The 9,838-nt window shown below is 42.0% G+C and overlaps 1 protein-coding gene across 4 annotated transcripts in view; it reads right to left on the minus strand.

The window, feature by feature from the left end:
* The window catches only part of RASSF6 (Ras association domain family member 6), a 44,884-nt gene extending 36,648 nt beyond the window's left edge, over positions 1-8,236 (minus strand). For 2 of the 4 annotated variants that reach the window (XM_025435711.3, XM_035720636.2), the window contains exon 1: positions 7,810-8,009. The gene's annotated coding sequence lies outside the window, so the exon portion shown is untranslated. The other 2 variants (XM_035720618.2, XM_025435710.3) reach the window with 2 other exon arrangements.
* Positions 8,237-9,838: the final 1,602 nt, after the last annotated feature.

A 9,838-nucleotide genomic window follows, 5' to 3' on the forward strand; every position in this document is an offset into this window, starting at 1 on the left:
CCTCATTGGAAGGGAGTCTAATGGAGGACTGACGCTGGAAGGGACAGAAGCTTAGCCAACCAGGCAAATTAACTCTGCACAGGTCAGAAGTTACTTGGATATTTTAGGCTGCCTTGGTACAAAAAGGTAGCATGTTCCATGAGTCCAACAAATCCCAGTTAGTCATTCATAGAAATTGTTCTGGACTGTTTGGTCATACGGCCTTTGCTCTTAACCTGAGTTTCGCCCCTCCATGTTGTCATACTAATCACCCTCAGAAAGGGTTATTGTCTCCCCCTATTGAGAATTCCCCAGGGGCGACCTCATTGTGCAAACACTACCTTCTTCCAGTTATTTACCACCTCTCTTTTAAATTTGCCCTTCCTTGTACCTCCCCTCCCGCATTCCAGTGGCCTATGGCTTGCCAAATGGTTCGTTTTCTCTCATTTTCTCGGCCTCTTAGCAGCATTTGGCAAAGTTGATTGTTTCCTGCTCTTGAAACTCTTTCTTTTCTTGAGGCTTCTAACCATAACAACCTTACCTTGGTTTTTGGGTTGGTTTGTTTGTTTTTGTTTTTGTTTTCTGTTTCACAAATCTCAATATTTTAGTTTCCTCTCTGGAATCCTCTGTACAATCATGGAATGCTGGCTTGTTCTAGTCTAACCTCAGCCATGTCCTCTTCTGGGTCTATACTTTATTCCAGGTAATCGAATCCATCTCCAGCCCAACCTCCCTGCTGAGCTCCGGACTCATGTCACTATCTACTTAGTTTCTACTTGAATGTCTAGCAGGCATCTCCACATCAATCAACATGTCCAAGACAGGGCCACTGACATTCTTTCATCTACAGAATCCCCTTCTCCCCAATTATTTTCCATTTATCCAATGAGGCGCTATAACTAAGATTTTATTTTTCCTCTCTCATTATAACCAGCGTCCAATCCAAAAGTAAATCCTGCTGGTTGTACCTCCAATATATCACCCGAACCTCACAAGGTTCTCTTTCCAATGTGACCACCCTGAGCCAAGCCATCATCATCTTTCTCCTGGATTTTTGCATCAGTCTCATGGCTAGTTTTCCAGCATCCACACTGTGACTAGTATTCTATCGCCCACACAGCACTGAGGATGATCACTTTCAAGACTGAAACAGACATCATCATCTCATGATTAAAAACTTTCAATGACTTCCAAGAATGAACTAGAATAAAATATAGCCTCCTTATGATGACCCACAAAATCCCGTCAGTCTCTTGAGTGTTCATTCCCTTATTTTTCCCACTGATTACATTTTCTCTGGGTTGGCCTTTTTTGCTGGTTTTCAGTCACTTCTTAAGCTCATTCCCATTTTAGGGATTTATACTTATTGCCTCTCCAACTTGGAGCGCCCTGCCCTTAGATTTTCACGTCTGTTTCCCATCATGCCGGTCTCAGGCCAAGTATCTCTTCTCTCAGAGGCTTTCCCTAAGCAAGTCTCAGCCACTACCACATGATTTCTATTTAGGTATCTAACAGTGTCTGAAAGGATCTTATCTGTATGTGTCTGTCTTCCCCAACCACAAAATGAGCTTCTTTCGGACCAGGGCTTTTTGCATTTACCTGTGTTCATCCAGCTCTTAGAATTTTGCCTGGGACATGGAAGGAATTCCATTAATGTTTGCTGGGTGGCTGACTAAATGTAAAGTTGCACATGTGGCCTGAAGGATTAATTGTTAGCCATAAAATTTTCTTGACTTCATAGTTAACATGATAGTTTTACTAACACTAGAAGTTGGGTATATACTGAACTGAAGAAGCACCAATGGAGGTTGGTAATGGGCTGAAGAACCATTGCAGGAGCTTCCTGGTTAGCTCCCTATTTGCCTTTATAAAAAAAAATAGCTGAGGTATCACTAAAGATACCAAATAACTGCTGTGGAATTATATTGTCAAACCCAGGAGCTTTGCTGAAGCAAGTCGGAAGATCTCAGATGCGATTAAAGGATTTCAAAAGCCCTTCCATTATTCTCTGACCTCAGGAAGGAAGACAGTTAAGTGGAATTTATGGAACAAAATAAAAACAGGATAAATTTTTGTTCGTGGGCAATATATGCTAATTGAACAGGAAATAATATTAACAGTACAAACAGTCCAAATATCTGAAAAGTAAAAATGCAACTTGGTCAAAGTCTCACTTTTATTATTAATTGTCAAGGTGAGAAATAGATCTGTGAATTCAAACAGTTTCCCCTCCCTATTAACCATAATCTATAGCCATTTAAAAATCTGGTAGGACCTTTGTGAATATCTTCTAAATTATAGAGACTTGATGATTCAAGCATCAGAGTTAGTTTCCTCAAAAGACTTATGAGAAGGATAACGGAGGTCATGATTAGCAGAGATGAGGATTTATGAAAAAAGGGGAAATGATAATTCTAGAAGCCTAGAGGTCTTACACTGGACATTTTCACAACTAGTTTGGTAGAACAAAATAAACTATGCCTTGAGGAGGAAGGTAGTTGTTACAAATCTATGTACTTAACTGGGAGAGTAAATCATATAAGCTCTCTGGTCCCGGGGTGAGAGTTTATCGACTCAGGCTGTACAAAAAATAAGATCATTATTTAATAAGTTTGGTTATTTATTTCTTCATTTTGTCCAGCCAGAACAGAGCTCGTGAGATAGGAAATTAGACAGGTCAGCAATCAAGTCCTGGAGACATAAACAGTCTTGGAAGTTCTACGTAGGTCTAAGCTCAGACGGGCTTCGGTGGCTCAACAGGGCAGGGCGGACACAGGAAAGTAGACTGGGTCTGAACAGGCAGAGGAGATCAGGAGCCTGAGAGGCTTCTGACAGCAGCAGGAAGCACCCATGCTTTGCCGGCCCCTGCTCTGTATCCTGCCTAGACGTTGGCTAGCCTGGACCGGCCAGTTATCGAAATGAGGCCAGAGGATGGGAGACGCGAATCCCAGCCTCAGTGAACTCAACTGGGCCAGTCACTTAGATTACCTTGCTGTGCCCTATCATGGATTAAATGGTTACTTGTTTAAAAGAGGAAACTTGGTCTGCTCCTTTATGTAATCAACAAATGTTTCACGAGTTCCTCCTCTGGGGCTGATGCTAGTCACAGAAGTGTGGCTTCTAGGTATATGTGCAGCCCCTTAGTCCTCAGGGCCACTGGGTGTGTGAGGTGGCAACAGTCCTCCGTTTACATGACCTAGAGAAATATAGATGCTAACTTCCCCAGATTCCCCAGCCAGAGAGAGTTTCTCCTGCCTCTGAACTTTCCCAGCAAAATATCTGCAGCTTTCCCATTACTCACTGCTCTCTATCTCTATTTTACTTTATTTAATGTAACTCTTCCTTTAGAACGGGATTATTGCTTATTTCCTTTTTGTACCTCCTAGAGTGAGCGTATGAGTGCAAGTATATAGGTAAAAACAGATAGGATGAATATGTTCAATATGTAGGGAGGTATATTAAAATATTAACCACAAAACTGTGAGCCATGATAGTATGAGTGATAATTATTTTTGTTTTGATTTTGTATGTTCTCTCTAAATCATATACAATGAACTTATCTTAATAACACACACCATAGGGGATCCTTGGGTGGCTCAGTGGTTTGGCACCTGCCTTTGGCCCAGGGCGTGATCCTGGAGCCCCGGGATCAAGTCCCACATCAGGCTCCCAGCATGGAGCCTGCTTCTCCCTCTGCCTGTGTCTCTGCCTCTCTTTCTCTCTCTGTTACACATAAATAAAGTCTTAAAAAAAAATAACACACACCATAAAAGTTACTAAAAAATGGAAAGTAACATTGGAATAGCAAATGTGTATTTAAATTATGAAGTAAGATTATATTCAGGGATGTACATATGGAGTTTTAAAAAATTATTGCTTTGACCTGAAGAAGCAATGGAAAGTTACAAACATGTTTTCAGCTCCAAAATGAAGCAGTTCCCTCTACGCTCTGACCAGGAACCTCAAAGTTGAGAACAGTAGATAATTATATGATTTCAAGGAAATGAGAAAAAAATCTTTAATTGCATCCATTATCCAACTCTTAATAAAACAGGAAAAGAATCCAGAGAAGCATGGTTTCTGGGAAGCATCTGGCCCCACATTTTTCTAAAGAATTTGCTTCATTCACAAAGACCACCGTGGGAAGCTGGTATATTAAAACTATCACTTTATTAAGTGATATGTGTTGCAATTAGGAAATGCTTGTTTCCAGATGCAAATAAAAATGTCTTATAGCACTTGAGTTGAAAGCAGCACTAAACAGGATATGTATCAACCACCCGAACGGCTATATGAACATTCATTCCCATTGGTCCCGGTGGAATTCATGTGAAATGCCAACCCTTCCTGTTCTACTGCCTAGTGACAGGGCAAGAACGCCCTGGCTCCATTTTCCTCTCAGTGTCCTCAGGGGCCTGGAGCCTTATTAGCAGAAGCACATGAGCTTTAAGCCACCTCAGGATTCAAAGTATCTTGTCACTGCTCGGGCAGGAAGGGAGCTGCTCTGCCTGCCAAAGGAATCTTCTGGAACTGCTGCTGTGGTATGGCTCAAGGATTCTCTGCTTCATCTAGTTTCCAAGAGGAAACTCTAAGCTTGACTTCACAGGGAGTGTGAATCGTTTTTCTGTTGGCTGCAGAATGAGCTCTTGAGCCCCATCTACTAGACTCTTGGACGATGGCGGAGAAGTGGCCCTTCAGTCATCTCGGTGGCTGAGGTTACATGGTCATCACTTGAAAAGGAGACATCTTCACATTCAGTCACTGAAAGCAGTAGCATTTGTCTACTACTTGAAGTTATGAAGTGATGAAATCACTATATCTGATAGCTTTGAAAGACAGATGAATTTCTTTCTTTTTTTTTTTTTAAGATTTTATATATTTGAGAGAGACAAAGTATGAGCGGGAGATAGACCATAAGCAGAGGCAGAGAGAGAGGGAGAGGCAGACTCCCCCGTTGAGCAGGGAGCTCAATGCGGGCCTTGATCGCAGGACCCTGGAATCAGGACCTGAGCTGGAGCAGACGCTTCACCAACTGAGCCACCCAGGTGCCCCATAGATGAATTTCTGCAACAAAACCTAACCCTCTCTAACACTAGACTTTAGAGCAAAGAGAGAATATTCAGAAGTTCCTTCTCACAGGTTGTATTTTTGATTGACCAACATTTGAATTTTTTTTTTAAATCTAAACCTTAAAAAAAAATAAAACAAAATCTAAACCTTTTTAAAAAATATTAATTCCAGTATAGTTGATATACAATTTCAAGTGTACAATATAGTGATTGAACACTTCCATGCAACACCCAGTGCTCATCACAGCAAGTGCGCTCCTTCGGCCGCATCCCCTATTTCACCCAACCCCCACCCACATCCCCTTTGGTGACCATCAGTTCATTCACTAGAGTTAAAAGTCTGTTGCTTGGTTTGCTTTTCTCTCTCTTTTCCCCTCTTTGTTTGTTTTGTTTCTTATATTTTTTACCACATATGAATGAAATCATATGGTATTTGTCTTTCTCTGACTTATTTTACTTAAGGTAATGCTCTCTGGCTCCATCCTTGGCATTGCATATGGGCAAGATAAAAAAATCAAACTTTTATAGGAGGCCCATGTATCTCTAATAATCCTAAATTCCCTATCTTCAGTGAATCTGTACAAGGAAATTGATGGTTAACATTAGATTTCTATTTCAATTAAAGTATAGGATGCTTCTTATTTAAGGAAGTTAAAAGTAAAACAAGTATCAAATATGAAATTCTGAATTACATGTTAAAAAACATATTACATATGTGTTATACTATTTCCAATAGTTGGGATAGTTTCCAAGATAATTGGGAAGTTAACTTTTTATTAATCAGTGTTGGTTATTTCTCGCTCCATGGACCAAATAATTTGATGGTTTACTGTGAAACGTTATAGGTATTAGAAATAGTAGAGACATATATGAATGCTAAAATAAGAGTTTGGGCAGCCCTGGTGGCTCAGTGGCTTAGAGCCGCCTTCAGTCCAGAGCGGGATCCTGGAGACCCGGGATCGAGTCCCATGTCGGGCTCCCTGCATGGAGCCTGCTTCTCCCTCTGCCTGTGTCTCTGCCTCTATCTCTCTCTCTGTGTCCCTCATGAATAAATAAGTAAAATTTAAAAAATAAATAAAATAAGAATTTAACTAGGAAGACTTAACACAGTTATGCGATTAGATAAATTAATCTCAAGCTAATCTCAAATATGGTTAAGCAGATTAATCTCAATTGGGGCTACTGTTTGTTGTGTAGACATACACCATCGAGAAACAGTAAATCAAATAACTTGGTTTAGGAAGTTCCAACCGTATCTATTTGGCAGGAAGGAATATTTCCTCTTTGAAAAACAATTAGTGGATACTGGTCCTATAATTTATTCTAAGTGGATTAGATTATTTTATGAGTTTTTAGCTATAAACACTAAACACAATCAAACCCCAGAGGACAGTTAAATAGGAAAGTTCAGTTTCATTGGCTTTAGAATTCTATGCACAATTCTCTAGTTAGTAGCCAATCATAACTACATTGGAGAATTTCAAATCTGCAGTTTGAAACAAGAATCCATTAAAACGATGATGATGTTAAGCTAGGATCAACTGCAAACCATTTAAATGTTTATTATCGGAATAATAAGATAAAATGTCAATGAAAATACTTCGCTAGTCACAACTTCTAAGTTTGTCCCCTCCTCCAAGTTATCAACATTAATCAAACTAACAGCAACATTAACGAACGTGCCCTTTAAATACAGATTGATAAAGTAAGTTCACTTCCCTATAATTTAAGTTCAGAGGTAAAGACCGACAAAACACAGGTATCATTCTTGCACGTTTCTTGTCCATAAACACAAATGAAAGTCTGTAACACTTCAGTACAAACCATACAACATGGGTACTACAGCATAGGGTCATGGACCTCACGGTCTATTTTTTGAAAGTTGTTCAAGGGCAGTCTGTCCTATAAAACTAAATGCCACAATATGTGGTTGCGTGTAACTCTCCTACTACGAACTTGTATTTTCTGTTTAGAAATAATAAGTCAATGTGAATGTTACTTTTCCAAAGTAAAAGCGATTGAGTAACAAATAATTTTGCTTTTGTTACCAGGTACTTGTCAAAAAGCAGCAAGAAGCCAGATCATTTCACTGCCATTCAAAGACAATGTTTTGCCCATTTGCCATCTGCTCACATCCTAGACCCACTCCCTGGAGACCAGTCTACCTTTACCACCTCCACACTGTCCGGTCTCCCCAGCTTAGCTCACCCTCCCTGATCTGGCCCTTTTGGCAGAGCTGCTTCTCTCCTAATGCTAACTGGAGATAGCACTTAGAGAACGCTTGCTAAGTGTTCAATTCCCATCAAAGCCCCCTTGGCATATCCTGTTCTGGTGCTTGTTCTACAGATGAGCACTGAGGCTTGTTTAGGTGAAGTAGCTTGCTAAGGGATAAACGAGTAAGTGGCAAAGCCAGGATTTGAACTTGCGTCCTTAACTCACGGACTCCCATTTAATTACTCATAGTAGTTTAATGTCTGTGAAGTCTTAAAGTACATCAGAAATCCTTTTCAATTTTTAGGGGGATATGTCTCTGTTGCTTTGTGGAAATAAATACAAGTTTAGCAGAACCCTCCCACAAAAGACATTTCAAATCCGATGATTCAAGGAAAAAGGGGGATGTCACCCAGGAGCCAGTACCTTGGTGAAGGCAAGTGCAATCCCAGGTGCAGCTAGTTGAGCTACTTCCCCTGAGGAAGGGGGAAGGGCTTCTGTGGCCACACTCACCCCCATGCCGTTCCCTCTTTCCCCACAAGCTCACCTGGGTCAGGAATGCGCATTTTGAAAACAATCAAAAGGAAAAGCAACGTCTGGTGCGATGTGTGCCCGCGCACATCCAGCTTGGCTGCCCAGGCTTCTGCCTTCTAACACCTGCCCTCACCGCGACCTCAGGGGCGGATTGGAGGCGTGCTCTCCCCTGGCCCCGGTTTCACCTGCTAGTCACGCTGTGACCAGGACAAGCCTCTGTACCTGAGTCGTTGAGCTGAACTCGCTCCGGGGAGTGTCGTCCTGCTCGGCCAGGTCCCAGGTCGGGAAGGCGGGGCTCGTGCACCTGCAGGGAGCTGGAGCCCAGCACCGACCAGACCGCCGGAGGCTCTGCGGGCCCAGGCCAGGCCAGGGCCCAGGCTGTTGGTTCTTACCCCCCTGGCCAGGGCAGGGAAGTGTTAGAGACCTGAGCCACTCCCTGTGCCTCAGTGCATGTTGGGAGTGTTTACTTTCTCTCCTGGGAGTAGCTGATAGGAACGGCCTCTGCTCCCTGACACACATCCTGAGAACGGAGTGGACTGTACCTGCTGAATCCGATGGACTCTAACTCACCTCCACCCTAATCTCCCCACATGAGAAATGAGTGGCCCATAAGAAATGACACCACCTGGGAAAGAATGTCGTGATTCACACTTCTTTCTCTTAAAAATGTGCTCTTTGAATTGGAAACGTCTTATTTTCTTTCCTTTGTTCCAACGCCGCCTCCTTTCCCTGCCGGCACCTTTCCACCCAGAGCAGTGGTTCTCACATCTCAGGGCACCCCAGAACCACTATGCGACTTGCTAAACCTGCATACCTCTTGGCCTAAGCACCCAAGAGACTCCGATCTAGCGGATCTGGGGTAGGCTACAGGCACCTGTATGCGTGCACACACACACACACACACACACACACACACACACACACACACTCCAAAGAAGAACCTGGTACCCATCAAAGCTTAAGAACTATTGTAATGAGGTGCAGAAGAGGAATTAGATAATAATTTAGTCGTTGACCTACTGAATTGAACTTGGAGACTTTGCTTCTCCTCAATACCTCCAGTTTCAAAAAGGGCACCAAGGACGTAGAGACCCTCAAACGGCAGACGCTGCGGGAATACGAAGCACTCCTGTTTGGGTGGGCGTGCACACACGCATGCACTCACACAAACGCTTTTTGGTGTCATTGCTCATTTACCTGTTTCTCTCGTAAAGCAGCCATTGGTAATTTTTAAGAAATCAATTATTCTTACAAGTGTAAACCTCAGAGCCCCCACAAAAGAAATTCAGTATAATTTCAACAATGAGTTCAGCAGGCAGAATTGACCTGTGGTGTCTTTTGAGTTCAAATGTCAAAGATGGAACTGACCATTATTATAGATTTGCAGGTTACCTGTTTCATAAATATGGTGTTTTAAGGATTCTGCATGTTCAAGAGGTCAGATGGTTTATCTATTTCACTTGTGTGTGGAGGAGTGCTCATCTTTATCATTGTGGAAGGTTATTTTAATAAACTGAGCAGACTCAAGCCAATGAGCTTATTAAATCACAATCAAAGCTTCTACAACCTCATATATGAGGACAGTGTATTTTGAGATTACTTGTAGGTGTTAACTTGATTAGTCGGCCCCATGACCCCCTGCTGCATGGACTAGCCTTTGAATGAGGACTACCAGGACCTGCAGCATCTCTAGCCCCCAGGCTTGTCTCCTTAAACTTAAACTTATGCTCTGCCTCCACCATCTCCACTCTGTGGGGATCATTTGCTTATTATCGGTATCAGGGCAACTTTATTTTTCATTTTTTTATCACAAGCATCCTTGAAGCCTTTATCTGACTTCTGGTTTCCAATCAGAGGCTCAGTGACTCCTTTTATTTTTGAGTACTTACTCTTTTGTAAGTATGTCATTTTTATTTTGTAATATGAAAAACACGTAATTACACATGCGCAATGTGGAAAAATTTAAAAACACAGATGAATAGGAGCAAATTTCACCTATAATCCCAGCCCCCAAATATAGTTACCATAAACAATCGGTGAATGCC

This window comes from Canis lupus, chromosome 13, assembly GCF_003254725.2.
Source record: "Canis lupus dingo isolate Sandy chromosome 13, ASM325472v2, whole genome shotgun sequence".
In the NCBI taxonomy this organism is placed as follows: Eukaryota; Metazoa; Chordata; class Mammalia; order Carnivora; family Canidae; genus Canis; species Canis lupus.